This window comes from Hylobates moloch, unplaced genomic scaffold (genome assembly GCF_009828535.3).
Source record: "Hylobates moloch isolate HMO894 unplaced genomic scaffold, HMol_V3 SCAFFOLD_18, whole genome shotgun sequence".
Classification (NCBI taxonomy): domain Eukaryota; kingdom Metazoa; phylum Chordata; class Mammalia; order Primates; family Hylobatidae; genus Hylobates; species Hylobates moloch.
In genome coordinates this window covers 6,251,042-6,278,861 of record NW_026652293.1, presented here as the reverse complement: position 1 = coordinate 6,278,861, position 27,820 = coordinate 6,251,042, and the positions used below count along the sequence as shown (strand labels likewise).

Here is a 27,820-nt window from a genome sequence, read left to right as displayed (position 1 = left end):
TCTGGGATGTGGTTTGGATGTAGGGATTTCCAAGCGTCCTAAATTATTCCAATGTGCAGCTAAGGTTGAAAACCCATGCATTAGTAAATCTCAAGCCCCATAGTCAATTTTTCTATATAAACTTGTAAAGATAGACGTTAAAGGCTTATATTTATAGAAGAAAATTATGGCTTTCTTAATTCAGCCTATTTAATCAGAAAATTTCATTGAAGACTTGAATTAAGATTTTGTTGTTTGGCTAACTGAACAAGGCTATCTGTGGTTTAGAAATACAGAAGCACTCTCTCAAATAAATATAAAAATACAGAAGCAATCTTTCTGTTTAATAAAACACTAGGTGAAAATTATATATATATGTATTTTATATATATATTTTGAGATGGAGTTTCGCTCTTATTGCCCAGGCTGGAGTGCAATGGTATGATCTTGGCTCACTGCAGCCTCTGCCTTCTGGGTTCAAGCGATTCTCCTGACTCAGACTTCTGAGTAGCTGGGATTACAGGCATGCACCACCGCGTCTGGCTAATTTTGTATTTTTAGTATAGACGGGGTTTCTCCATGTTGATCAGGCTGGTCTCGAACTCCCAACCTCAGGTGATCGGCCCACCTCGGCCTCCCAAAGTGCTGGGATTACAGGCATGAGCCACCGCACCCAGCCTGAAAATTATATTGACTATGAATAGAGCATTTTGGAAAATCTTATGTGACCTTGAGACTGTAATGTATTTTTTAAATTGGGATAAAACACATGGGGAAGAGTTAGTTACTTTGTAAGGTAACTAACAATAAATCTGTAAGAATGCTGAAGGGACTTGAGATTTGAAGGAATACGAATTTGTGGTGTTAAAGTAGATTTTAGGGTTTGTGGGAAATAGTCAACTCTATGGTATTCTTTTTTTTTTTTGAGGCGGAGTCGCGCTCTGTCGCCCAGGCTGGAGTGCAGTGGCGCAATCTCCGCTCACTGCAAGCTCCGCCTCCCGGGTTCACGCCATTCTCCTGTCTCAGCCCCTCCGAGTAGCTGGGAGTACAGGCGCCCGCCACCACGCCCGGCTAATTTTTTGTGTGTTTTTAGTAGAAACGGGGTTTCACCGTGGTCTCGATCTCCTGACCTCGTGATCCGCCCGCCTCGGCCTCCCAAAGTGCTGGGATTACAAGCGTGAGCCACTGCACCCGGCCCAACTCTATGGTATTCTAAAACTTAGTAATGTCTTTCAGCTAACATTTTAACCAAGAATGAGCTTTTCTGCATTAAATTTTGCATACTTGTACTTAAGTAGGATTTAACATGGAGTCTAATAACTTCCAGAAATGATTCAAAATTGAGTGATTGTACATATGGATTTTTTTTTTTTTCCTGGACTACACTGTTTTCATCAGAATTTCTAGGCTCACTCAGAAAAGGTTACACTAGTATGACTAATCCTTTGTAAATCGGAGCACTGCTGCCCTCCTGTGGACTGTCACGGCATTTGACAATCCCTTCCTTACCAGCTCAAACTTAGTCACTATTCAGAAGTTTGAGTCATTGCTGTGATTCCCAGAAGACATTTTAAATTTCATTTGGGATATGGTATAAGACTAGTCCTCTTCTCCTTCTTCCGTGAAATCAAAATTATTTTTTATTTGACACAGGGTCACGCTCTGTCACCCAGGCTGGAGCTCAGCGGCTCAATCACAGCTCACTGCAGCCTCAACCTCCTGGGTTCAAGGGATCCTCCCAACTTAGCTTTCCCCAACAGCTGGGACTACAGGTGTGCACCACCATGCCTGGATAATTTTTGTATTTTTTTTTTTTTTTTTTTTTTTGTAGAGACGGGCTTTCGCATGTTGCCCAAGCTAGTCTCAAACTCCTGGCCTCAAGCAATCTGCCTGCCTCAGTGTTCCAAATTACTGGGGTTCCAGGCATGAGCCACTGTGCCCAGCCAAGATTAACATTTTTAAAAGAGTTTTAAATGCTGTCCCTTATTGCTTAAGTATAGGAGAAGTATAATATTTTGGATCTGTGGTCAATAAACAATTTTTCCTTCCCTCTCACCTACCAGCAGAACGTTTGAACAAATTGCCAAAAGTACAGCTAACATTTGAAAAAGCCGCCCATCCTGATTCCTGATTTGATAGTACACAGCCCAGGGAAACCTGTACAGAGGTGGTAAAACTGATGTTAGGAGACTCCACCTCCATTTATAAGATTTACCTCTCTCATGTAGCTTTTTACAAAACTCAACTATAATAATATGCTGCAGTGGCAAACCCTGTGCTAAACTACTGTAAGCAGGAACCCCTGTAAACAGTAATCCTGGTGTTCGGGGCTTGTGGCTTCATTGAGAGAGAATTCAGGAACAAATGCTTAGAGAAGCACTTCAGAATGGTGTTCAGGAAAATTATCTATCGTCTGATTAATCTCCTCCACCTGAAAGCGTTCCTAGGAAAAATACTCTGTAAACTTGTATTTAAGTTGGGACTTAAGAATTCTTTGGTTAGGTTCCCATAGCATCATGCTTCTCAAATCTTAGTGTGCTAGTGAGTGACATGGTGATTTTCTTAAATTAGAATCAGAAGATTCAAAAGGTATCGGTTGGGGCCTGAGGTTCTGCATTTCTAATGAGTGCCTAAGGACTGCTGTTTGTGGTGGGCTGTATAATGGCCTCTAAAGATATCCAAGTCCTAATACCCGGAACCTGTGAATGTTACTTGATATGGTAAAAGGGTCTTTACAGATGAGATTAAGAAAATTGAAATAGGGAGATTATCCTGGATTATCCAGGTGGGGCCCTAAATGTAATCACAAGGGTCCTTCTAAGAGGGAGGCAGGGGGAGATTTGACTGTGCCAGAAGGCAACATGGTCACTGAAGCAAAAGACTGCCCTGCTGGCTTGGAAGACGGAGGAAGGGGGTGCAAGCCAAAGAACGCAGCTCTAGCAGCTGAAGGCAAGAAAACCTGTTCTCTCCCGGTGCTTCTGAGAGGGCAGGTGGCCCTTGCAGTCCAGTGAGCTGATTGCAGGCTTCTGACATCTGTAACTGTACAAATAAATGTGTGTTGTTTTAAGACACCAGGTTTGTGGTAATTTTTTAGGGCAGCCACGGGAAACTAACACACCAATGCTGGGGGCCCTCAGACCACACTGAATAGTAAAGTGTTTTAGGAACAAGACCACAGAAGAGAGGCTCTCAACTTTAAAACAACAGTGATGTCCAGGCCCATTCCCAGACCAGCAAAACCAGAGACTAGGGATGGGACCCAGGGAACACTAATTTAAAGGCTCTTTGGGTGAACTGAATAGGAAGATAGGGTAGGGCACCATCATACTAGAATAAACTAAAAAATACAACTTTTGTGTTCAAGGAAAACTCTCAAGCTCCATCGAAGTATGGACACACTAGTCTGCCAGGTACTCTCCTGAAACTACACACCAGCTTCTCAAAGTGAAGGTCTGGGCCAGTATGTTACACAAATAATTGCCCAGTTCTAAACTTATTTCTGTTTCACCTAAATTGGCCAAATATTTGACTTGTCTCATCCATATTTATTAAGGACTCATCAGTGTTTACTTCCACAGGTGGGATTTTCCAGTCCAACTTGCATGAGGCTTGAAGGTGCTGTCAGTCTAATAAGCCTCCCCACTCAATAATTTTTTTCATTATCTATTCACCAAGACCCGCTTATAAATTCACAGCTAATAAAATCTGGTAAAATTGAGATAAGCAGGACCCATGTCCTACAAAGCATTTTCCACCTAGGTTGACAGCATGGCTTCTTACACCCGATTCAAGATGTTGTCTCTAGAAGAAACATTCTACATAATTACCAATTTATTGTGCAAAACCCCTCAGAATGGCAATTTTAGATAAAGAGCTGTCCACATCCAAATGAACAAAACAAAATAATCCTGTTTGAGAGGCACCGCAGTTACATTTTGCTTCTTATGACTTAGCAATGTGGCACTATTTAAGCATTCAATGAGAGTACCATAAACTTCTTTTATAGAAAAGATGTCTCAAAATCATTGTTTTTGTGCTTTAATGCTGAACTCGATTTCACACTTACTCATTTGACGACTGGAATCAGGGCCTCCTGAGAGCAAAAGTCTGTCTTGTTTGTATTTGCAACACCTAGGCTGGAGCTTTGAGCGTGGTGAGTGGATCAAAAGCTGTTTAATTGGTAGGTAGTACAACAGACCCCAAAGATGTCTGACCTATAGGTATTTAATACTATTGTAGCCTATCTCAGTGGGAAGTGAACAAAACAATATAACTTACGGTCTTAACTAACACCACCACTTAGGGTCTTCCCACCATATCCTGGGGATTAGAACATGGGTTCTTCCATCAACAGCCTGAAACAGCACTGCAGCTGCAGTGAGGGGGTGCAACACATATACTGGAAAGTCTTCCCAGCAAATGTTACTTCTGCCCCCCACTCTCAGCCACTGGGCAGGGCAGCCATCTAGGGGAAGACTGTGGCAGTGGGTTGGGCTTAGAAATGGCTTCCTAGGTGGCTGATCTGCCATCATTTATTGCAAGCCACTGGCTTAAAAGAGTTGTACTGCGGGTAGTTCACAGTCATGCACCTCCTGTGCAAAAAGCCTGATCAAGGGGCCACAGCCTGCCTTCCTGAAGATCCTACAAGCTTGATCCCCTATCAAATCAAATCTGGCTAATCTCTGAATACCTTTACAAAACTGGCTCACTGGGCTAGGCGCGGTGGCTCACACCTGTAATCCCAGCACTTTGGGAGGCTGAGGTGGGTGGATCACGGGGTCACGAGTCCAAGACAAGCCTGGCCAACATGGTGAAACCCCGTCTCTACTAAAAAATACAAAAATTAGCTGGGCGTGGAGGCGCACGCCTGTTATCCCAGCTACTCGGAAGGCTAAGGCAGAATTGCTTGAACCTGGGAGGCAGAGGTTGCAGTGAGCAGGGACGGTCCCATTGCACTCCAGCCTGGGTGACAGGGTGAGACTCCGTCTAAAACAAACAAAGAAACAAACAAACAAACACGAATAAAAACTGGCTCACCTTGTTTTCAAGTGTTGACATAAACTAATAGTCAAAAGCACCACTCAATCTTTTATAATGCAAGTGAAATCAGTGCTGTGCCCCTTCAAGGAACCACGTGACAGTATGTTTAGTTGAGCACAAGCTCCTTGCAGGAACAGTTGCTGGCAGAAGGGCTGTGTCTACAGCCCAGGTGGAACCCAGGAGTTTTCCCATTCAGTAGGGAGTATCCCTTAGCCTTGATCTTTAACATTTCTTCTCTTCCCTAATCTTTTCTCTCATTTTATTTCTTGGCTCATAGAATTTCATTCTTGTCTTAATGGGCTTCATTTTTAATGTCTGGCTGGCTGTAACCTACTTCAAATTCTTTATGAAGTAGGCAAGATCTGCATAGCCAATTAATTTTTCAGGACCCACTTCTTATCATCACAGAATTATGAATGGGAAATAACAGATGAAAAACAGACATGATAAACTGAACATAGTATTTATTAAGGTCAGGATGCATGAATAGACTCTTCTCAACAGAAAGATAACTCAACAGCAATCAATTTACAGAATTTAGAATAGCACTACATTTCAGCAAAATGCAACTGAGAACATCAGATAAATTATAGTAATTTGTTTTTAAAAATCCATTAAACTATCTCTTACCTCTGCAATAATGTATCATACATGCAGTTAAAGAAGTTAGTAGGGAAAAGCATGATCTTCCTTCCCTTTTCTCTGCCCATCCATCTTCCAGGAAACCACAGGCTGCTGCTGCCCAGACGTGGCATGAGGCTTCGAGGCTGCTGCTTTTCCCCCTACATCATAACCGATTTCAAATGGTGCTAGACAAAAACAGACTCTGAACACCAGGAGAAATCGGTCAGCCTGTGTAAGAGATGGGCCAGTGGTACTCCCAAGGTCTGCACCTCGACAGTCCAGGTGGCAAGTCTGATTTCGGGTGCCCCGCAATCGACGCCGAATACTCCAGGGCATCCTCTAAGAGCAGACTGACGGTGCCGATGTGGACAAAATGGTCCTCCAGGTGTACTGCCCTCTCCCCTGCCCCATGACAATCGATACCCAATATATTGTTATCCAACAGAATATGACAATCGCCACACTCGAAGGCCCTACCAACACATTCATGCTGGTGATGGCTGCTAGGAGTCAACAGAAATAGCATCACAACCTCTGCCCCTGCTCAAGCCACTGTGTTTATTTTAAACACAACCCCCTTCCCTACTGTCACCTCTCCCCAAACCCAACAAACTCAAGAGTGTATTTTGCTCTTCAAGTTCTTCCCTGGACTTCTCGAACAGACTCAAGTGGCAAGAGGAGAGGAGCCAGTCCCATGAGCAGCAGTTCCTCTGCAGTCCACCCTTGGCTGTGCTGCAATTCTTACTCCTAAAACACTGATTTCAAATGGTGCTAGATACAAAGATGGAAAAATCTAAGCCACCATGTGAAACCAGCTTCCAGAAGAAGAGGATCTCAATGAAGAAAGAAGGGAGATTCAATCGGAAGACCCAGCCTCTGCCCTGAGGAGAAATATCTTCTTGCAGTTCTACTTGTGATATGACACAGTGCTCCATGGGAAAGGCACAGAGGAGGTTACACAGGGCTGCGCAAAGCAACATGAAAGGCACAGCTGATGCTTCAAATAGATGAGAGCAATACAAAACTCGTTAATTCTAGGTTAACTCTATTTAACTTCACACCAGTCACTACAAATTATTATATATGATGAAATACAATAGCTAAAATTATTATTAAAATACATTAATATTTACATTTGTACTGCCCTGCATTTGTATAGTATTTCACAGTATACAAAGTGTTTCCAGATATATTCTCTTACTTCATCAGGACACAGGCACCCTATCTGCCTGTGGAATGAAGCTCCAGCTACACAACGGTGAGTCTCACCTGGGCCAGGACAACTCTTCAATGTGTCTTACTTGAGAAGAGCATGCGTTCCTCCTTCCCACCCCATATGTAAGTATCAGAACATTCAAATGTGACCCCGTCAATCTGCAATCTTATTTAACTTCTGATGTGACTTTAAAAACTGGTACCCTATAATTGTATTAAGCAGATAATCCTCTAACATAAGAATTGAGTTTTATTTTCAAAATCTGCTTGAAAATAAGATTTGCACACTCTATTCCAAATTAGATTTCCCATCTCCTTACTGCATCATCTTTTTTGGTTGTTTGAAGCTAAGAAAATATGTGTATTTCCTCTGATACCATAACCAAGAGAAAAGAGACAGAGTAGAAACTGTATATTTTAGGTTTCTTTCAGGCCTCTAGATACAGGCTCATAATTTTTATGGTTCCTGGCACTAACAGTATGCGTTGCTAGAAGGAGAAGAAATAGAATTTGAACATCAAAAGTTGTGGTATTTAATTCTCACAACAGTCGTATGGGGCAGGTATTATTCCAATTTTTGCGAAGAAATTCATCCTTAATGAGGCTAAATAACTTGTCTGCAGTCACACAACCAATAAATGCAGATCCCAGGTCTAACTCCAAAGACTGTGTTTCTGCCCTTGTACCCACTGCAGCCTGCTCCATAACTTGACTATCATCTCGTTTTGTTCTTGAACTTCATTAAGAACAAAACAGGGTGGGTGGGGCAGGAAATTCCTAAGCGATACTTCTGCACTGAATGGGATCATACTGACTACATAACACGTTATACTTAGTGGGAGACAGGAGCATGATCTGGGTTCTGCGAAGGCCGGGTGGTCTGGGGCAGCTTGCTTTGTTCTCCTGCTCCTCTAGCGCCTTTGCCGTCTTTCCCCAGCATGGCTGTGGCTGTGGGAAAGAGGCTGAAGATGAACCTACAACAAGCAATTCTGACACCAGCGCTAGGCTCTACGGCCCACGGTGGGACTCGCTAGCCTCAGTCACAGGTGGGAGAGCTGGGGCAGATCTGCACACAAGGGCTCTCAGTGATGACACCTGTAGCCAACACCTGGGGCTTGTTAACCAGGTAACAGCCAGGGTTGTAAGGTCTGGAGTGAGTGTTTAAGGACAGTTACTACTGGGAGTCCAAATCCTGTCAAATGAGGGGATTTGATGAGATTCTCACTTTTCTGCTTTTCCTTTTAACCACTCTTCCTTGTCAACTTTTAGTTACCAGTATCCACAAACACCCTCCCTAGGAGCTATCACACAGGTGTCCCGCGGTGATCAGAAAGCACCTTCCTCTATGGCAAGGCCCTGCTTAAGCTGTTGTCTCTTCTGGAATACTCTCCTTCACACCCTCCCTTAGCTACCACCCCTCAGCCCCGCCCCCACCCACCACCACTCCAGGGAACCTCAGTCATCCTCCCCGCAGCTCAGGAAAGCCTCCCTGAGTCCTGCCCTTGCTAGAAGGTTAAGTGGTCCTCTCCAGCTTCAAGTTCTTTCCTTCAAAAACCATTTATCTCACTTGGTCATCAGTGTGATTATTTAATGTCTCTCCTGCTACCCGTAAGGGACCATTCGGAGTACAGCAGAGGGGCTGTGCACAGCAGGGCGCCACTGCCACTGAGGGAGATAACAGAAGCCAGAGTCTGGGTCCCCACTCCTGGATTCTAAAATTTAACTCTTAACTCTCTGGAAGAAGAGATAAGAAGCCATTAACAATGCATCACTTTAATTAAACACTCTAAAAGAAGTGGAGAAAAAATCATGTTAGTACTGAAATCCTTTGCCTTTCCAATTCCGCTGGATAAAAGGGGTCCTTCAGGTCTCAGCTCTCCCAACAGAACCAGTTTTCTCCTCTCAGAGTCAGCTGAGCAATGACTCTTTGCTGAAACAAGCTGGTGGCTGTTCCCTAGTAGGAAGCAGCCAGTTAGTTTGGTAAGGGCTGGAAGGGGCTTGCTCTCCCTGGCACCATGCCCGAAGGCCACCTAGACCTGTAAGAAGGCAGCCCATGAAAATCCCAGCCTGCTGAGAGCTCTGCCATCCAAGGAGGGTGATGGGTTTTACCCACCTCAGCCTAATGACTCCAAACAAACTGGCCGAAGGTGAAAGGGTTGGCAGGGCTGTCTGGGGAGGAAAATCACCCACCCAGAAGGGTGGGCATGTCAGTCTTGTGAGTGCTGCCACACAGGGAAAAGGTGTGGGAGCTATACTCCAACCTGGTCCACTTCTGTCCCCATATTCTACCTGGAGGCTTCTCGACCTCACACCAGGGCATTAATCTGCCTGGGCACACAGTGAATCAGAACACAATGGTTTTAATACCTGCTTGGCCCCAACTCTGAGAACAGGGACCTGCCACTTGCCCTGAATGGGCCTCAGTGTCTTCATGTGTAAAGACAGGAGGCTGAGGTAGGCTGCTCACAGCACGTTCAAATGCTCAGAGGGCTTGGGCAGGAAACCTGAGACAGAGAAGCAGCAACAGCATGCAGCAGAAATACAGTGAACTGGAGAGGCCATATTTTGTCTAAATGCATGCAAAATCAGATACATTAAAATAACCCTAGCCAGGTGTGGTGGCACACACCTGTAGTCCCAGCTACTCAGGAGGCTGAGGCATGAGAACTGCTTGAGCCCGAGAGGCAGAGGTTGTGCAAGCTGATATCGTGCCACTGCACTCCAGCCTGGGCTACAGAGTGAAACCCTGTCTCAAACAAAAACAAAAACCCGTGCAGGCCAAACACATCCGAGGGTTAAATACAATCTATAGGCTGTTGGTTAAAAACAGTTTGGAGATTGCAAAGACTGCTTCTACTTCATTCTATAAATGATGATTTGTCTTTAAAGCCTAGCATGGTACCTAAAAAATAACATGGGAGGAAAATGGGAAGATGAGGGAATCCTTGTTTCTGAAATCCATAAGCAAACCCACTGAACAAACAGACACTGGTCCCCAGTTACCTAACCCTGCTTGCTTGTGCTGCGCTGCCACAGTGTGTGCAAATCCAGAACGTGGGAAGGTTCTGCCAAGGCAGTGCTGGGTGCTGAGTCACAGCTACTTACGTGACTGATGTGTGTTCCAGCCAGATGGGGGGAGCCGGAAGCCAAGCCCAGATGGCCATCTTCTTTCCTCTGGGAATGCTGATTTCAGGGCTCCTGGCAGCAAGGAAGGGCTCATTTTGGTGAGAGAGGGGCCTGGGGAAGGCTCTTTTGTAAAAGGGGAATGTCTTGCCCTCAAGAGACAGTTCCAGGCCGTTGCACGTATAAACTGAAAGGGCAGCCCAACTTCCTGTCATTCTAGGCAGCAGCCTGGGCATTCTGTCTTTAGCTGTCAGGGTGGGGGCTGTGAATCAGAGGGAAGGGTGATAAAAGGAAGGATATATACATGAGGGGCCAAGGGTGGAGCAGAGGGAGCATGGAGTTACTGGCTGGCCCAAAGTCCCCAGAAACCTCCATCAGGCTCTTCCTTTCTGGCAGGGTGGCCTTCAAAGGAGGACTCAGAACCCAGGGACCACTGCATTTCCCAGGCCCTGAGCCCCAGTGTGGGAATCACATCCTCCAAACCCACAGTGTCCCTCAAATGGCTACTCAGGTAACAAGGCAAGAAGTAACAGCCCTCCAAGTCTACGTGGACCCAGCATCGGTTTTTCCAGTTTCCCCTGGGTCAGAGGTATGGAGGTCTATGTTCCTAGGCAGCTGCACTCCTAAAAGTTCAGTTTTCCATGCCTCCCTTAACACTACTGACATAAACCCCAGACTCAGTCCAGGCGCAGGGGCCCTGGGTCGGGACTGCTGGCTGGATGGGAGGATGCACCAAGGTTACCCTGTCCCTGGGATGAGCTGGGGGGACAGCAGGAGACAGTGGAGGGCAAAGGGAAGGAGGAGGAGTGGAATGAAGACTGGAGCTCGAGTGTCTCCATGTTCCCCCAGTAGAAGGGCTCAGCTCTGGCACAGAACGATGGGCATGGCCCTGAACTGCTTTCAAGGAAGCTAGTGCTTTCTGCAAGAGGAAAAATGAGCATACCAATGGTCTATTACACAAACACAATGCCCACCACAGAGTTCATGGGTCCAAACCAACGCAGATCCAAAGGCAAACCACCAATGCTGCTCCCTGTTCATTCCTAAATCATCTGCTTGACTCAGTGAAGATGGACTCAAAAGCGAAACCACAGTCTCAGGTGAAATCTAACTCTGGAGGTAGGGAGGCAGATGCCCCAAAGCCCAGCTTCTCCACCTCCCCCAGGCAGAGCTGGTGACCTCCTTCAGCCACCAAGAAGTAACTAACAGACACAGTATCCTACCAGGCACCACACTCACAAGACGACATGGCTGCTCTCGCTGGGAGAAGCACGTTCCTGTTCCCAAGAGCTCCTCCAGAGACACGCCCCAGCCTCTTGCAGCACAGCCTCTGCTCCTCCCTGGAGGGAGAGCACAGCATCTCAAAGGAGACAGCATTTCAACAAGTCAAACAGCCTCCCCAGAGCAGAGCACAGCCCAAGGGGAGCACCAGGAAGCCCAGGGTGCTTCCTGAACTAACCTCCGAGTGGCAGTTCTCCCCAGTACCTGCGCACACACCTGGTCCACACACATGGACTGGGCACACCCTGTGACATGACGTGGTTCCACTTCCCTAATAGAATGGAGGGAGGCTGGGCCAGACAGAGGGTAGATTTGAGTCCAAAGCCAACTGAGAGCCCACTTTCTCTCCTTCCCCTTTGGCTGGCCCAGCTGGTAGCTGCACCTACGGTGCTATTCCAGCCTCATTCTGCTATCAGGACCTCTGTCTGCCAGGCTCAAGAACAGTGAGTGGCAGGAGAAGGGAGGAGGCGGAAGGAGGAGAAAGGAGGGAGGAGAGAGGAGGAAGGACGGTAAGAGGGAGGGAAGAGCTCGGGAGAAGAGGTGGAGGAGGAAGTTTCACAGTCTAGTGCATTCCCATCAGATCAGAGAGAGGGGAACATGTGCAACTTCCCTTTTCAAGCGTTTCTCTGCCCCTCCTTTTGTTTCGGTTCCTTCCCCTCTGGCCTGGGGATGGCGTGGCTAGTGGGCTATGCAGGGGCAGGCGCCCAGGTACCCAGCCAACTGGGCTCTCGCCCGGCTCCATCTCAGGCCTGGCACGCTCCCTCAGGCCGTTACCCGGCATGCCCTTCTCCTCGTCAGGGAGGCCGCGCCCTCTTGTTTTCAAAGTTTTATAACAGTATTGTTTGTTGTCCAGCAGATTAAATTCTTTGGAGGCTGGGGAGTGGGGGGAGGGTGAGTGAGAGAGAGGAGGGAAAAGAGAGAAGGAGAGAAAATACAAATAACTTCTATTAGGCCCAAAAGATTAAATGAGTTCGCTTAACACAAAGTTCACCTGTCTTGAGAGAGGCTAGTGGCCAGAGCCTGCGTTCCCCTTCTTCTGTCTGTGCCTGTCCTCTCTGACCCCCTTCTCACCTAGCAAGGGATGTACAGTCTCAAACTTCTAATACCACTCCTTGGGTCAAGCTGAAAAGCAGTATCAGCTAATAACGCTGGAAGATGCATGTGTGAGCACCACCCTCCAGGCAGGACACATGACATGGGGTTGAGCAGGTCTCTGCAAGAACACCCTTGACTCTCGTCTCAGGCGTCTGGCCGAAACAGTCCAGGGCTATTGGGGGAAGGGCATCTGTAGGCAGCTGCTGGAGCCCTTGTCTCAGAGACGGCTCGTGCCTGCCGTGAACCAGTGGTTTGTTTACACTTGAAATCAAAGTCACATATTCACTGATGCCAATGACACTGGAAGAACTGTACCCCAAGGAAATAACACAACTGCATAAGTAAATATTCACGTAGACCTAAGGAATAAGAAAGAGTGGGAAAAAGGAACGAAAAGAGACAAAAAGTCCTTATAAAATAAGCATGATCTTATGGACAGGGCCCATTTCAGTGTCCTCAGCCTTTCGGGCCTGTTGATGCTAAATCTGCAGGTGGTGATGACACACAAAAAATATGATTTTCCATATTTAATACAACTCTCATTTAGCCATTAACTGATTTATTTCAGACTGTGGGTTACCTCTAAATAGTAGGCCTATTTGAACACATGCCTTTGCCTTTAGCATGGCAGGCAATGTCTGTGGCTCCCAGAGTTGTGGGCCTGCCCTGGGATGTTCCTCTCCCACCTCCTACCTTCTTCCCAGCAAACCATGTCTGGCCCTGCATCCTCTACACGGCCCTCCTCCCTCCCCACCATAGGATTAGAGCAGCTCAGGGCTCTTTCCTGGAAAAGATGAGGGACAACATGCCTTTCTCTTATTTTATATGCAAATAACACCAGTTCCTATAAGATCAGTGCCAGAAGTTCTCTCTGTAAAGGGAGACAAGGTCAAAGTTCCAGGTTCGACGCCCACGTTGGTGTACCCTGCCCATGCATCCCCTCAATTGCATCCAGCTTGGGCCTGTCTTGAAGGCAGATGGGAAAGATGGAGAGAAATGCCTGCTCTAGATCCTGGCACCCAAACCTCATGCTGTTCCAGGGACTGTCTCAAAAAGTGCCACAGACTTGGGACTGGGAGGATCCTGTGGAGGACACCTAGTCTCCTACCTCAAATGAAGAGGCTTCATCTTTCCTCAGAAACCCTCAGCAGAGGTGATGCACAGTTCTCCCAGAAGTCTAGCCCAAATCACTCTCCTTGCTGCAAGTTCTGCCCACTCTCTTTTCCATCCTTCAAGTGGACAGAATGAACTGGATCCAACATGACAAATCTTCACACATGAAGCTACAGAAGGCTTCATCCACTAAAACAATTCCGCTGTGGATTCCCCATCAGAGGGTTTCTGTATGAGCCAAGGATGCATTCAGGAAATACCAAAGGACAGACATTTAGAGACACATATGCATGCTGCCCCTGTCCAACCTCAATTGTCCTAAAGGAATACCCCCCAGAAAAAGCCTAAACCATTGTGGCTAAATCCGCTGTAAATAAAGATAAACCATTATTTCCTCCTTCATACAAGTTCTGGGTCTATTTAAACAAAGGTCACTCAAGAGGGCTAACTGGCCAAGAAGTCCTGCTGTCCAATACTCCACCTTAGCAGCCCTTATAAAGAGTGGGGGGTTATGCTCTGCCTTTAAGGAAAACTGACACCCACGAGTTCTCTTACCCACCTTTCTCTCTGTGGGTAAGCCCTACTTTTTCAAGTCAATCATGAAGCAGACACTCAAGAGCTAAAGCCAGTGTTTCTAGTCCCTTACTTTACATTGTACATTAGCCAAGGCTTCCAGCAGGCGCTGTACATTAGCCAGCAAACAGGTACCATACACACAACATGCATGCTGGGCAAGGCTCAGGGCATCTCTTACAAATGTGTTGGAAAAATTTCAAAGACCCTACACTGGGCCTCATCTCTAAGTGAGCTGCACTCAGCAGAAGCATGCCTGTGTGCATAGGTGTGAGGTGCCATACAGATGTGTCACAGTGGTTTGATGCATCACATATTCCAGAAGCTTCCAAATGCAGGAAACCGCTCCAAGAACACATGGTGAGTGGCTGGCTTCCCAGCCAAGAAGTGCAAGCCAGTTCTCAGAAGAGCTCCAAGAAGTCTGAAGAATCAGAGAGTTGGAGAACCTGGACATGCTGAGGTTTCGTTTCCCATTCAACACATAGAAAAGGCATCTCTAGGCCCTCTAAGGCCTTCAGAAATTAAGGAAACTGCCAAAGACTCCACTCCCCTACTTCTGTCCCCGCCCCACTAGTCAGAACCCAGAGAAACGACAGCTGAAGTCAGAGGACCTGGATGGGAGACCCACGAGAAGCAGCTACAAGCAGTCAGATCTTGGCAGGACTGACTCTCTGGTTCAGTTTTACCAACGACAAGGATAAGACCACCTACCCTTTCAAGGTTGTGTGAGGACCAAATGAGCCAGCAAGTGTGAAAAGAACTATGTGAGCTGATACGATGGTTATTACTCCATTCCTCTCCTGCCTGAGTCCTAGCCCAGATTGTTGTTTGCTATTCCATACTGGCAGTGGGGTGGCACTCAGCTATTATTAATCCCAGGTAAACACCCCACAAAGCGGCAAGCAGATAGTGTCTTGGAGAAATGTAGCTATTTTAAAACTCTACATTCTGCTTAGCAGATTGCACAATGTGCCCCCTCAGCCCCAGGGCCTCCTACCCACACAGCCTTGCAGAAGTGGTGTATGTCTGGGACTAACGCTGCCATGGAGAGGCTAGGCCAGAGTCCCAGCCACTCCTAGCCCCCGTCTGGCTGGGCCTGGGACCTTCGGCTTTCCTGCATGTGTTTTATTTTGCTATCTTTTTAAGAGTGACTCAAGACTACAAAGCCAAAATGGAACCAGTGGCTCTGAGATATTTTTGTTTATTTTTTATTTTTTCATTGTTATTTTTTAAAATTTAATTTTTTAGTCGAGGGCCTCAAAAAACACATAAAAAGAGAAGGCTAAATATAAAGGAAAACTTCTCGACAGCAAGGGTCACAGACTCTCCCTCAATCCACAGCTGCATTCTCTCTCCAGGGTTTAGGGCCAGACAGGACGGAGCATCTTTCCTAGAGCAGGGTCCCTTGGGTCAGCCCCTTGCAGGACAGCAGGCCCCCCCAGCAGCTCCCACATAACCCCATCTCCAACAAGCCTCCTGGGGGAAGCCCATAGCCATGTCCCCTACCACCTGGTGGATCCTCATCAAAACCTTCGCGAAACCTCCAGTCCTCTGCTTCCACTTCTGGGAGGTTCTTTAAAAACTACCTCCTCCCACCCACCCACCCTAATTCTGACAGTACCTCTTCAGCTGCTCTGAGACAGGTCATCAAGATCCCTCCCCTTCTGTTGTGGAAACCTGGGCCTAGTTTTCCTCCTCACCTTGAATTATTGGCTGAGGAACATCTCCATGAACATTCAGGGAGGCCCCAGGATAGAGCTGGAATCTCCAAAGAGATTCTGGTTCCATCCCCTCATTTCATAGATAATGAAACTGGAGCTGAAAGGAGGAAAGTGAGTGAGTTTTTACCAACAAGAGCTAGGACCAGAATCGAGGTCGGCTGACTCCTCAAGACAGAGCAACACAAACCCCACTTTCCTGACCCTCCTCCTCCCTGAGCACCCCCAACTACACTATCTCATCCCTGTGCAACTTCAGACCCCTGGCAGCAGATGGCAGTGTGTGCAGTCCGGCGGGTCAGCTGTCCATGATCAGCCAAGGAGCGAAGAATCACATGGCCTGACTCCGCAGGTCCGCTGCCTCTTCCACCAAGTAAACAAGTCCCGAGCCCTGGAGCTACATGCGCTGAACACATGACACATGCCTGCCCTGTCCCCAGCACCACCAACCTGCCTCTGCCTCTCAAGACACAGCTCAACCAAGCATCTGGCACAGGTCACTTCTCTATGCCTGGTGCCCATCACTTCCCTATCGTGAGACGATTAGCTCTGGGAACGGCTCGTTCTGGCAGGACAGGCTGAGTTCAGAACCAGCCTTCTGCAGAAACATTCGACCAGTGGCTCGACAAAGACCTAACCTGCACGTTTCCCTGTGCTGCATGGACAAGTGTGGGGCACAGTGACCAGGCTGAGGAAAGAAGTCAGCTGGTGCCTGGGAGGGTGTGAGGCAGAAGGCCAACGGCAACTGTGGCAGACAGGGGAGAACTGGTTTGCTGGAGACCAAAGGCTTGACATCTACTCCACCTTGATCCCTGACTCACGACAAGTTCCTGTAAGCTATGGGGACCTTAGATGGATTTCCCAAGTTATTAGGAAAAAAGAGGGGGTCAGTTTGTGTCAGTCCTAACTCCATGAAGGAAAGCTCAATTGATGTGGCTTCAGGTGGCTGAGGTCCTAAGTCTCTAGATCCCTCTGGCCATCATCTGGATTCTCCTCCTTCTGTGTGTGGGGGGTCCCCCTTTTCATCCCCACACAATCTCCATATATGTCTATCCTGTATATTTTTGAATTATTTTTAAAAATCATTATTAGTGGTGTCTCTCCACACTAGAATGTATGCCCCATGAAAGTGGAGAGTTGGCTTTGTTGAGTTCTGTATCTCTAGCGCCTGGCACAGTCCCTGGCATACAGCAGAGGCTCCGTACACAGCAGCAGATGCCATGTACTGGCCTTACTCAGCTCTGCCTGTCCATGGCTACCAAAGGGCATTTGCGTCTGCCCTGCCTCCCCCAAAAGGAATGCGGCACAACTGTCCCCAGTGACTGGAAAGTTCCTTTGGGTGTCTGCCTTTTCACTCTGGTTCACATCAGTCCTCTGAGAATCTTAGTTCACAAAAATGTCTGACTTCAGCCCAAAAGAGTAAAGATAACGTAGAGGCTTTGGAATAAGAAGTGCATGCATTTAAATCTCAACAACCTCACTTACCAAAATTTTGGGTTAAGTCACTTAATCTGTTTCTTTAACTATAAAACGGAAGTGACCCCTACGTCATATGGTTGTTCTGAGGATGAAATCAGATAAGGAGAGGAGGGCCCTTAAAAAAGGTCAGTTTCCCTTGGACCAACAACTCTGATGCCCATCTCATACCTTCATGCCTCGTTATAGACCCTGATCGGGGCACCATCTACCTTCAGTACCAGGCACTCAGATGCTAATCCTTCACAGGAGATGCACACATCCATCCTGGGCCATGACAGGCAGCCCTGACTGAGCACTGGACTTGTCCTCCCACACCCTCCTGGACTTGCTCCTGTGATCTAACCACACATACCACCTCCCCACGTGGCTCTATCTGCCCCCATGTCCCCGGTCCATCCCCACAGTCTTGACATACACTATGGCACCAGGTTCCGCATAGGCCATGGGGCCCTGGAGGTGTTCTCTGGCTTTATCAGCCCATGAGCAGCTCTTGTGGAAGGAGCCAGCAAGACAGCAAACTCAGTCCATGCTTTCCTCACAGTCACTCCAAGTCTCAGAAAAGCAAAGCAAAATGAGGGCCTCCCACAGACCGCAGGCTGCTGGGAAAGGGTGGTATCTCTTACATATCTCAGAGGGAGGTAACATGCCCAAAAAAGTGACCAGCACAAGGTACAGATCTTCTCTAAAGCTGTGGCTGCAGCCTTAGGGACACTCGAGCCAGGGGACAGAGCCAAGATATGCATTAAACAATTCATAGAGCTGACTGGACCAGGATTCAATGGAATAGAGAAGGTACTGACCAATCAGGGCCCCTGGCAGGGCCTCTCCCCCACAACTCCCAGCCAAACCACACCACCTCAGCTCCAGAGCCACCAGCTCTGTTAACCTCTGCTGGATCCTGGATGGAGAGTCCCCATGCTGCCTCCTGACTCCCAGACCTCAGAAATTCAAAGGTTCAAGAAAAAAGTGTCAGATACGCTGGCCCCTCTCTCAGGAGATACCAACTGTTCTGCTATCTTCATTGGGAACACACAATGCCCCATGTCATGTGTGTAGAACCCAGGCTGGTGAGCAAGGAGGAAAAGAACCAGATGAGGGGCAAAAATAGGAAAATCAGCAGGGAAGCACCAATCCCAATTCTGGAAACATCAGAGGCCACAGAGATAACTGCATGACTAGGAGCAAAACCAACCTCCCCTTTACTTCCCACTCTGGTTTTCCCAATCTAACCAAGGACAGGGCTATTCGTGGGAATGGGGTCACAAAGAGCTATGCCCAGGGATGCACAGCACATATGAGGGCTGAGACTCCCAAGCACAGCCAGCAGCTATGTCTGGCTCCGGCCCTACAGCCAGAGCTGGCGAGACTCTAGCCAACACTTCTTGAGGGACTTGGCTCGCTCCTCTTAAGTCTCCCCAGCTGCACCCAAGTCGATGTCTCTCCACCCCAACACCCCCTGCCATCCCTCACTGTAGTACTGCTGGAGGGCTGAGACCTGTCAGGGTCCTTGAAGGAAGAGACACCAGATTCTTCCAAACAGCCCTGGATTCCTCAGGCTGTTCACAGCCAACCTAGAGACTCATCTCAAATGGATAGAGGAGAAGAAGAAATAACAGGAAGCAGAATTGGCCAGTCTTCCCTGGATAGCAACGGGAACAGCATGGGGAAGAGGAACCCCCCATCCCCACCGAAACATATGAGCAGAGAGAGGTGACCACTGTGTGGCCAGAGGTAGGATCCCACAGGTACCTCCGAAAATTACCCAGCATAATTCCTTTTATCTTTAGAGCCCAGACCAATCTGCTGTTGGCTAATTCCAACTGGCTTTACTGGCCAAGAATGCTGTAGTCATCTACTCGATAGGAGAGAGATTTCCTAGTGATGTGCAGGCACCGAGAGTCTGCTTTGTGAATCGTATCAATGATGCCACTGACCTCCCCAATTCTGCAGGCCATCATCATTTTTCATTTTTAATCACCATTGCTATTACTGTGATTGGCAACAAGTGAGGCAGAAAAAAAAGCATTTCTTTGTCAACTTCCTAGAGATGCTTTGCAATGGCTTACTGGACCAGGGATTTTTTCTTTTTTTTTAAGGCAAAGGTAATGAAGGCCTAGAGGAAGAAAGTGGCTCATTCAAAGAAACCCCAAAATTAGGGAGAGTCCCAAAGTTCACTGCTCAGTCCAGTCCAAACTCCAGACCACCATCCTATACTAAGCCCCCTCAAGGCAAAATGTATCTAGAGTTAAGACAGGCTATCCACTGAGACTACACAGGGGAGAGAATCCCCAGGCACCAGGAAGGCTCCAAGGATTACCGAGGAGTTAAACCCAGAACCTCTTGCTGGATGCTGGAGCCAAAGAGAGTTTCTATTACTGTGGGAGGCCCAAATGCTCTGCCAACTGCCACACCCAGCAACACTACCCAGCTATCTCCCACACGTCCGCACAGCCCGACCACTTCAGCTGCCCATCCTGCCCCCAACCCTGTGCTGGTTACTAACCCCATTCACAGAAAAGCCAGAAGGAGAAGAATGCAAAAAAGAGAACAATTGTTTGGGAGATTCTGAATAGAGACGTCTGAGGATTCCCTGGTGGAATAAGGAAAATGGTGTTCACGGGAAGGAAGGAGGATGGGGGGAAGGCTGGAGGGAGCAGTCTACGCTGGACTTACCTGGGAGGCAGAGAGCGGTTAAATCCTATTTCCTTGCTGCATCCAGTTTCCAGTAAGCAGCCTGGTGATGATTCACTGACAAGACTGGAGTCATGTCGCATCAGTCAGCACTTGTGGTCACAAAACCACAAAAATTGGTGGCTCAACAGCACCTATGAGAGGAAAGAGGGGAATATCCAACCCACCCTGCCCTGAACCAGACGACTCAACATGCTCACCCACCACCAAAACTCCTCCAGAGGACAGCTGAGCCCTCTCTGCCTAACTGGAGCCAGATCTCCAGAAACCCCAAATGGGTAAGGATGAAGAGTAGACACAGACCCAGGATGCCAGTCACTGTGTTTGCCCTCATATATCCTAAAGAAAATCAAAGGTAGGAGGAAGTGGTGGAGGAAGGCAGGGAATGCAAGAGGTCCGAAAGAAGGAAGAGAGAGGTCAAAAGACATCCTTAGGCAAAGCATGGCAAACAGGAAACCAGGAAGAGAAAGTGGAGGCAGGGCTCAACTGTACCTTCAGCCATGTCACATGCCCCTAGCTTCTCTCCCTCTAAGCTCAATATCCATCGGAGAGTTATCAGCCCCTCCTGGCCCTCATCCCACATCAGCACCTTCATCTAGCATGACCTTTCAATCTATCAGCATCTGCAATACAGGAGGAAAGTAAGCAGCCCTGAACCAGACAGACACATACACACACACACACACACACACACACCCCTTCCCAGAATAAAAGGCCCTTGGAGATGGCTCACGCTCTCTAGGTTCTGGTTCTCTGATAGAAGTGCTCCACTCCCACAGGGGAGGGCAGACACGTCTGATAAGAATTGCTTAGCACAATGCTATATATAGTCTAGGTTCCTACCAGCCTGGAGATGTGGAGCTAGAACTTGGCAGAGAACCATGCTAGGTGCTGGCAAGGACCATCCTCCCGCTGCCAGCCAATGGGGAGCCTCACTTCCCGGCTGGGGGCCGTGAGGGCACACAGGGTCCTTCCAGGCAGCCCATTAACACTCCGCACTGAGGGACACAGGCTGTTGGCTCCGTTTTAGGGAAAATCAACTTCTCCCAAATGTGAGGGGGATGTGTGGGGGCTGAACAGCAAATTCTAGCTTCTCTGCAGCTATCCAGTAGCATGAGAAAATCAATCTAGTCCTCTCTTCTGGAGGACTAAGGGCGGGGTGTGTGGGAGAAGAATGGAGAAGGCATAGCAGGTGGCTGGGCTCAATAAACATCTATCCATTTCTGATGTTCGAAGAAATAAAGGAATGTAAAAGAATGCAGATGAATACTTACTGCAGAGAGCGGGGCTGCCAGGCATCTCCTTTTTTTGTTCCAAATACATGCAAGTGAGCCACTCTATCCGGCAGTATGACGGCTGTCTCCGGCACACTGGCACCATCCTCAGCTGAGCCTGAGTCGCCAAGAGGTTGTCACCCACTCACAGAGCAAGCTGCACTCTTCTGAGTCCTCTGTGAGGAAGAAGAGAAAGGAAGATACGTGGGCTCAGCTCACAGAGCCAACCAAGCAATGAATCGAGCAGATCTCAACCAGGGGCCCATCTGGGGTTAGTATGTGGCTCTGGGACGATGACCCTCAGCTGTTGCCCGCCATCCAATGAAAGACGCAAGACAATATTGGGCAAAATGACATGGGACGTATGTCCTGGAGAAAGGCCAGTAACAGAGGGTACAGGGTCTGATGAAGGAGGGCCTGTTTACCACCTCTTTCAGAAAATGAACCTGAGAGACCACAGAGCTGCTTGAAGCCCGAAATCCAGGCTCTTATCATATACACAGCTTGGGACAAAGAAAATGAGACATGAAAGGTTCCAGCGTCCATAAACATACAATCTTTTTAGGTCAAGCTGCTCTCTACTCGGGTGCAAAACATGACATGAAGGGGCTGTGTCTGCCTTTGCACTCTGAGTGGGGACGGCTGGCTCCCATCCCCTGCCCTGCTTAACTCTCTCATGTGACCTCGGTCACATCTCCCTGCCCTGCTCTGGCTCCCAAGGCCCAGGAGCCACTCCTACCAGAGATCCCAAATGAGTCACCCTGGGAGGTCCTTGGAGAGAAGAGGAGGTGCTCAGTGACAAATGTCACTGCTAGCATCATCCGCGAGAAAGCATGAGACTGAAAAATAGTACCCAGTGAAAGGAGGGAGGGGGCTCCAGCCAAGTTGTCCCTCATCCTCATAAGCAATTGTTTGTCCCTCTGCCCCACGCTGCAGCTGAGGGGGTAAAGAAGAGAAAGGGGAGGATGGTTTGTCCGCATTCAGTGGCGGTAGAGGTGCATCTTCTCTCTCGGTCACAAGAAGGCGGGGCGGGGCGGGGCAGGGCGGGGCGGGGCGGGGCGGGGGGATCACGCGCCTATAGCGCAAGGCTGCGGTACGGAGAAAAGCCTAGAACCCACAGCCGCCATGATGACGCAAACAAAATTAAAAGGGTCAAGAACTCAAGGCCCACTGTTTCACCTAAGAAGAAAATGAAGAAGACGAAGGTGAGAAGAGAAGCTCTGATTTGGGTCAATATGGAAAGGGGAGGCTGACGCAGGCTGCCCAAGAGCCGGCCTTTAGCTTAGTGACGGTGATGCGGATCCGCCATGTTGAAGCGCCACCCGGCAGAGGACTCTCAAGACGCCACAGCCCCGCCATGGCCACTTCTCCCGGGGTACAGGTGCGCCTGCATTCACTGAGGTCGGCCTGGCCCACCCCCACCCCAAGAAGCGAATCGCCCTTCATGCAAGGCAATGACCAGCAAGACTATCACAAACAGAACCACGGTGAAAAATCCCAAAGGGCTTTCTGGGCCCTGGGAAGATGTCTGTCATCTGGAACTAGTTGGAAGAACTCAAAAAGTGACCCTATTTGCCAAGCTCATCTAATAACACATACAGCTGTTATTTTCTTTTCAGACTCTAAAATGCAAGGGTTCCCAGAGTCCTGCTGAGTTACCTGGTGTCACTCCCATTCTGATGCCCGGGCAGTGGCCGCCTTCTCTGTCCAGCCCTCCCTGAAAATGACCCCAGGCTAAGGATCAGCTCAGAGCCCCGAGCTGTTTTTGTAGCTTTCATGTTGACAGAACATCCTGGCCACTCTGCTGAGAGCTCCATCTCCCGGCTCCCGATACACTGAGTCATCTTCCAAAGAGGAAAAAAAAACAACAAAGCAGCCGTCACCAGGGTCCCCATTGCCGTCGACTGACGACTCACTGGCTGTCGTCACTCTCTGCTCCGCGGCCCCCGAATTGGTAACGAGGGGCTTCAGGGTACCCAGCTCCCCTCCCACGGGACTCAGCAGCGTCAGGAAGCAGGCAGCTACTGCTGAGATTCAGAAAGAAGGGAAACTAACCTGGCATCAAAAGACGCCCAGGAAAGCTTACTGACCCTCCCTCTGCCGTCACCAGCCCCCACCACTCCATGCCACAGCATGTTTCTGATGCAGAAGTAAAGGGGTATTTACGCCAGGTGGGGGACAGTACCACCTTGCAGACTTGAAGGGCGTAATGCCTAGGTTACCTCCTCCGCACCCCTGCTGTGATACCACTTAGGGCACAGGAGCTCCCTTCTCCCCCATTTCTTCTCTAGCCCCCTGCTACGCTCCCATTTTAAGTCCCTGATAAACCACGGGGCAGGGATGGGAACCTATTTGCTGCCAATATATTAGGCATTTCTGTGTAACAGTTGTAGCTCCATCTCACTGAACGAGGACATGAAAACTTAAGAGAAATCATATGACTTGTCTAAAGTCACTCAGCTAAGAAGAAGAAGAATCACAATGAAAACCTAGGTCTGTCCAAGTCCAGTGTCTCTGCTCCCTGTTCTCTAATTCTGGAACTTATTCTGGCTTTGAAGATGCTATATCCCACTCCACCTCTCCTTCCTCTTGTACGTGGAAGGCAACCAGGATAACTGAGTCAGTTAATCCATCAACAAGAAAAAAGCCATCATCTTGAGTGAACCTGACCGCAAAGGAAGAGGAGAAAGTTAATGACAGTGTCAAGGAACAGCTGAGGGACCCAGACCATGGACACAAGATTGACCACCCAAACTCCCTCAGAGTATTAGGGACTTACAAAATTCCTTAAATAGACAAATTTTGGGGATCTACTTCATAACAGCCATCTTGTAAACACCAATAATTCAGAGAGGAAAAATGTAAAGGCTTTGGAAGACCAGGGCTCTAGTCATGACCAGGCCACTTACTAGCCATGGGATGCTCCCCACAGGGCTATGGAAAGGAATAAATGAAGTAACTGCAGGGAAAGTGTCTAACATGGTATCTGTCAAACAGAAGGCACCAAATAGGTATTTGTTTTCCTTCTCCTTTCTCTAGCCTCCATCCAGGAGCTCCCAATCTGATAGGTGACATAAGACTTATACACAAGGAATCATAACAAAAGTACCACAAAAAGGGACAGACTGTATGGAAGTTTGGCCGAAAGGGCAGGGGTGGTTATGAGAACTGCTTCTTGCAAAGGCAATCAGGAGAGGTCCACGGAGAAAGTGAGACTGCCACAGGTGGATGCAGAGGAGAAGAGGCATGGAAAACATCACTGGTGAAAACAGATAGGAAAAGCAAGAAAAGGAAGTTGCCTGGTTTTGTTGGAACCTGTGGTCTACCAAGAGAAACTGAGAGAGGTAAGACTGTACAGGAAACCTAAGGCCAGTTACGGACAGCATTGAGCATCACGCTAAAGGGAAGGAATTTTACTCTGGGAATAATGAGAAACCATTTTAAGTTTCTGAGCAAGAAAGACAAGATGGCCGCTGCACGCAGAAGGGCCTGGAGAGAGGGGGAACGGGCAGCGGGGAGCCTCACAAGAGGACTATAGCTGGAACCATGGCACTGGCAGGGGGCATGGAGGAGAAAGAGAAGAAAAACAGTAAGTAGGCAGGACCATCCGAACAGATCCTCAATGCTGCCGTGGACCTCACTTCCCTGTCCCCACAGGGAGGCTGCTGGAGACAGAGCCTGTTTGGGGAACACAAACCACGGGTCTGACACGTCTGAGATGAGCTGCTGAGCCTCTGCCTCCACTCTCATTCAGACACTCAGCTTCTCCGAACTACTCCAAGCATCAGGCTGATGAGGACATGGGAAACCCACGCTCTGGCAAAGCTGGGCCCAGGTGGTGAACCCCTACCCAGACGCCTTCCACCTGAATCCCCACCCAGGACTGTGTCCAAGGGTGGGACTAGGCGGCTCTGCCCCTGGAGCCACCTTCATTGCGGCAGCCACCACTGTGCCCGCCTCTGCTGTGCTTTTGCCCCCCCTTCCCCTCCTCCGTCATAGCCCCCGCCCCCCGCCCACTCTGCGGAACTGGCACAGCAGGACAGAAAAACCAACGCCACCATGTCGGAGACCAGCAGAAATGGCTCCAAAATGGCAGCTCATCGGAGGAGTCCAGAAAGATCATAAACCCACCCAGGGAAAAGAGGGGAAGCCAGTGACAAGGGGAGTAAACTGTCAAAACTACCTCCCAACCAAGCCCCCCATAATCATCACATCTTTTCCTTCAGAAACATCCTCTCAAAAATCAGATGGGACATGAGTGAAAGAAGGGTGCCACCCCCTCCACCAGAGAGGCCCTAGGGGCCATAGGTGGTATGGGGCACTCAGAAGGATGTTCTGTAGCCTCTTCCCCAAGATGAGGCTAGAAAACCACCACTGTTGTCCTCAAGCTTAGCTCCTGCCAGTAACTAGACAAGAGTTAGCCCTCCCAGGGATTGCAGTCCTTCACTGCTCCCCAGTCAGACCCTCCCCAGCTCTATGGGCCCTTGGGAGCAAGAAGGTAGGGTTGCAAGGAAGGGCCGAGAAGGCGCGTGCCATGCCCTCAGTTATGTAATAAGAAGGGCGGTGCTCGTCCTAGGCCAGAGACCCAGGGCGCACTGCGCTTCCAGATGCGCAGTCTCGGGTGGGGGCCACTGCGCATGGCGCAGGGCTTGGTAAACCCCCTCCCCACAAACGTGAGACCTGCGACAAAGACAGGTTAGAGAGCCGGGACCCTGATTTTTCGAGGCCTCCCTCCCCCAACCAAAGGCGAACAGCCTGCTGCCCTAGTTTTATTCTGATTCTCCTCATTCCCCAGACTGACAAACCTTTCTAACCCGGGGCCTCCAAACCTCCCGTCTCCCACTGACTTTTCTGGAAATCTCAACAAATACGGAGTTTCCGAGCAATTTCCTGGGGTCAGTCCCCCATCCTCACCTTTCCAAGCACCACGTAGTAGTAGCTTCCAGAAGGTAGATCCTTCCCATACTGGGCTCAGCTCACGACTGGCTCTTGAGGGCCTCTGGACAGCCCCGGACGTCAATGCAAATCTGTTGTCCCCAGGGAGTAGCCCGGAGTCAGCAGGAAGCCCAGGGTGGTGGCAGTATCAGCAGCAGCAGCTCTGCCCTACCTTGCCCATGCGTTTCCAGGGGAGCCAAGAATTATTTTGCCGCAACGCTGAGGTGTGGCTGATTGGAAAATTCCCTTTTCCAACACCAAACTACAAAATAAATATTTTCTTCCAATTTGGTCAACCCTCAGCATACCCATCTCCCTAGCATTCTTCCCTCTAAATAAAAAGTTTTGGGAGCCCTGAGCTCTTCCTCCTTATAGTGCGTGAAATTTTAAAAGGCATAGGAAGAGGCTTCAACTGGGCAGTCAAAAGCAGGCATAGACACAGGAGCCTACGCACACCCCTAAAGAGATTTTAGAAAGCTGCTGGGCTTCTCCCCGCTCCCCTTTAAGCAAGTGAAATGCAAATTCAGATTTGATACCCTGCCCTGAGCCAATCAAAAAAAGCTTTTCACCTGCCATTGGCCCACCCACCAATCAGAGGAAGTGTCTGGAGGGAGAGCCCTCCCCTGGCCAATGGAAGGCCAGCTCAGTCACTTAGTTAATGATGCAGCAGTACAGGGAAGGCCATCACATGTGAACTGGAAGGGAGCCAACATGGAGACACAGAGAGCGCAAGGTAAACAACTTTCCAACGCCAAAAGGATGACATTTAATCTCTAAATGCTAGCTTCCCTTCTTAGCTCATCCTTAACCCCTCTCAGCTGGCCACAGAGACCCCAGGAACCTCACTACCTGTCCCCATAGAGCTCCTAACCAGATGCAACAGTGACTGCGTCACCATTCCCCACTTTTCCCAACTACGCAGTGACAAACCTACCAGCTTTACCCCACTTCTCCCAGCCCACACCCCACCCTGGCCACTCGGCTCCCCACCAGTCTCAGATTCCCAGGGCCAGACCTTTCAATAAGGCAACCCCTGGGAGAAAACTGTCCCTCTGTCTTCCTTTCGGCACTTCTCACTCCCTTACCTTCCACATAAGACCTGCACGGACAGACAGATGGACGCTGACACCCAAACAACTTGGAGAACCAGTCTGTCTGTCCACTAGAAGGAAATAGGGTAAAGGCTGGGAGGTCAGGTGGGAAGCAGGGGATGGTTCACTCCTCTCTCCTCTACCCTGGTCAGGCTTGAGCAGCTGACACTAGGGAAAAGAAATTAAAGTGGGAAAAAACCCTCCCTCAGAGAAATAAATAGCAAAAATCGAGAAAGAAGGTGAGAAAGACAGAGCACCCACATACACAGAGACAGCGCCCCTGATCCCCAGCAAATACATACGTGGGGGAAGAAGGGGGTTACGCCATCAAGTCCTGAAGCCCGTCGGACCACCTATCGCCGCCTGCGCAGACCCAAATCTTGGTCCCGCCGTAAGGTGCCGCAGTCCCGAATGTTCCAGAATTTGGTCCCATCAAACCTTCCACCGTCGCCCCGCAACCTCTTGATCCCACCCCTGCCCCCCACCACCACCCCACCTCCTCCCCGCGGGAACCGCCCGTGCCACCTTGCGTGTCATCTCCTAGCCTAGGCTACCCAGAGGCCTCTGGCCCTGACAGATCTCTGAACGC

The 27,820-nt window shown here is 49.0% G+C and overlaps 1 long non-coding RNA gene across 2 annotated transcripts; it reads right to left on the bottom strand.

The window, feature by feature from the left end:
- Positions 1 to 5,466: 5,466 nt before the first annotated feature.
- Positions 5,467 to 27,620, bottom strand: LOC116457503 (uncharacterized). 2 transcript variants are annotated; one of them, XR_009210773.1, is made up of 4 exons: positions 27,534 to 27,620; positions 21,206 to 21,381; positions 19,914 to 20,065; positions 5,467 to 15,861 (listed from the first exon to the last, which is right to left on the bottom strand). It is a non-coding gene; the product is annotated as an uncharacterized LOC116457503 (long non-coding RNA). The 2 variants fall into 2 exon arrangements; XR_004245037.2 differs by lacking the exon at positions 27,534 to 27,620 and adding an exon at positions 26,120 to 26,585.
- Positions 27,621 to 27,820: the final 200 nt, after the last annotated feature.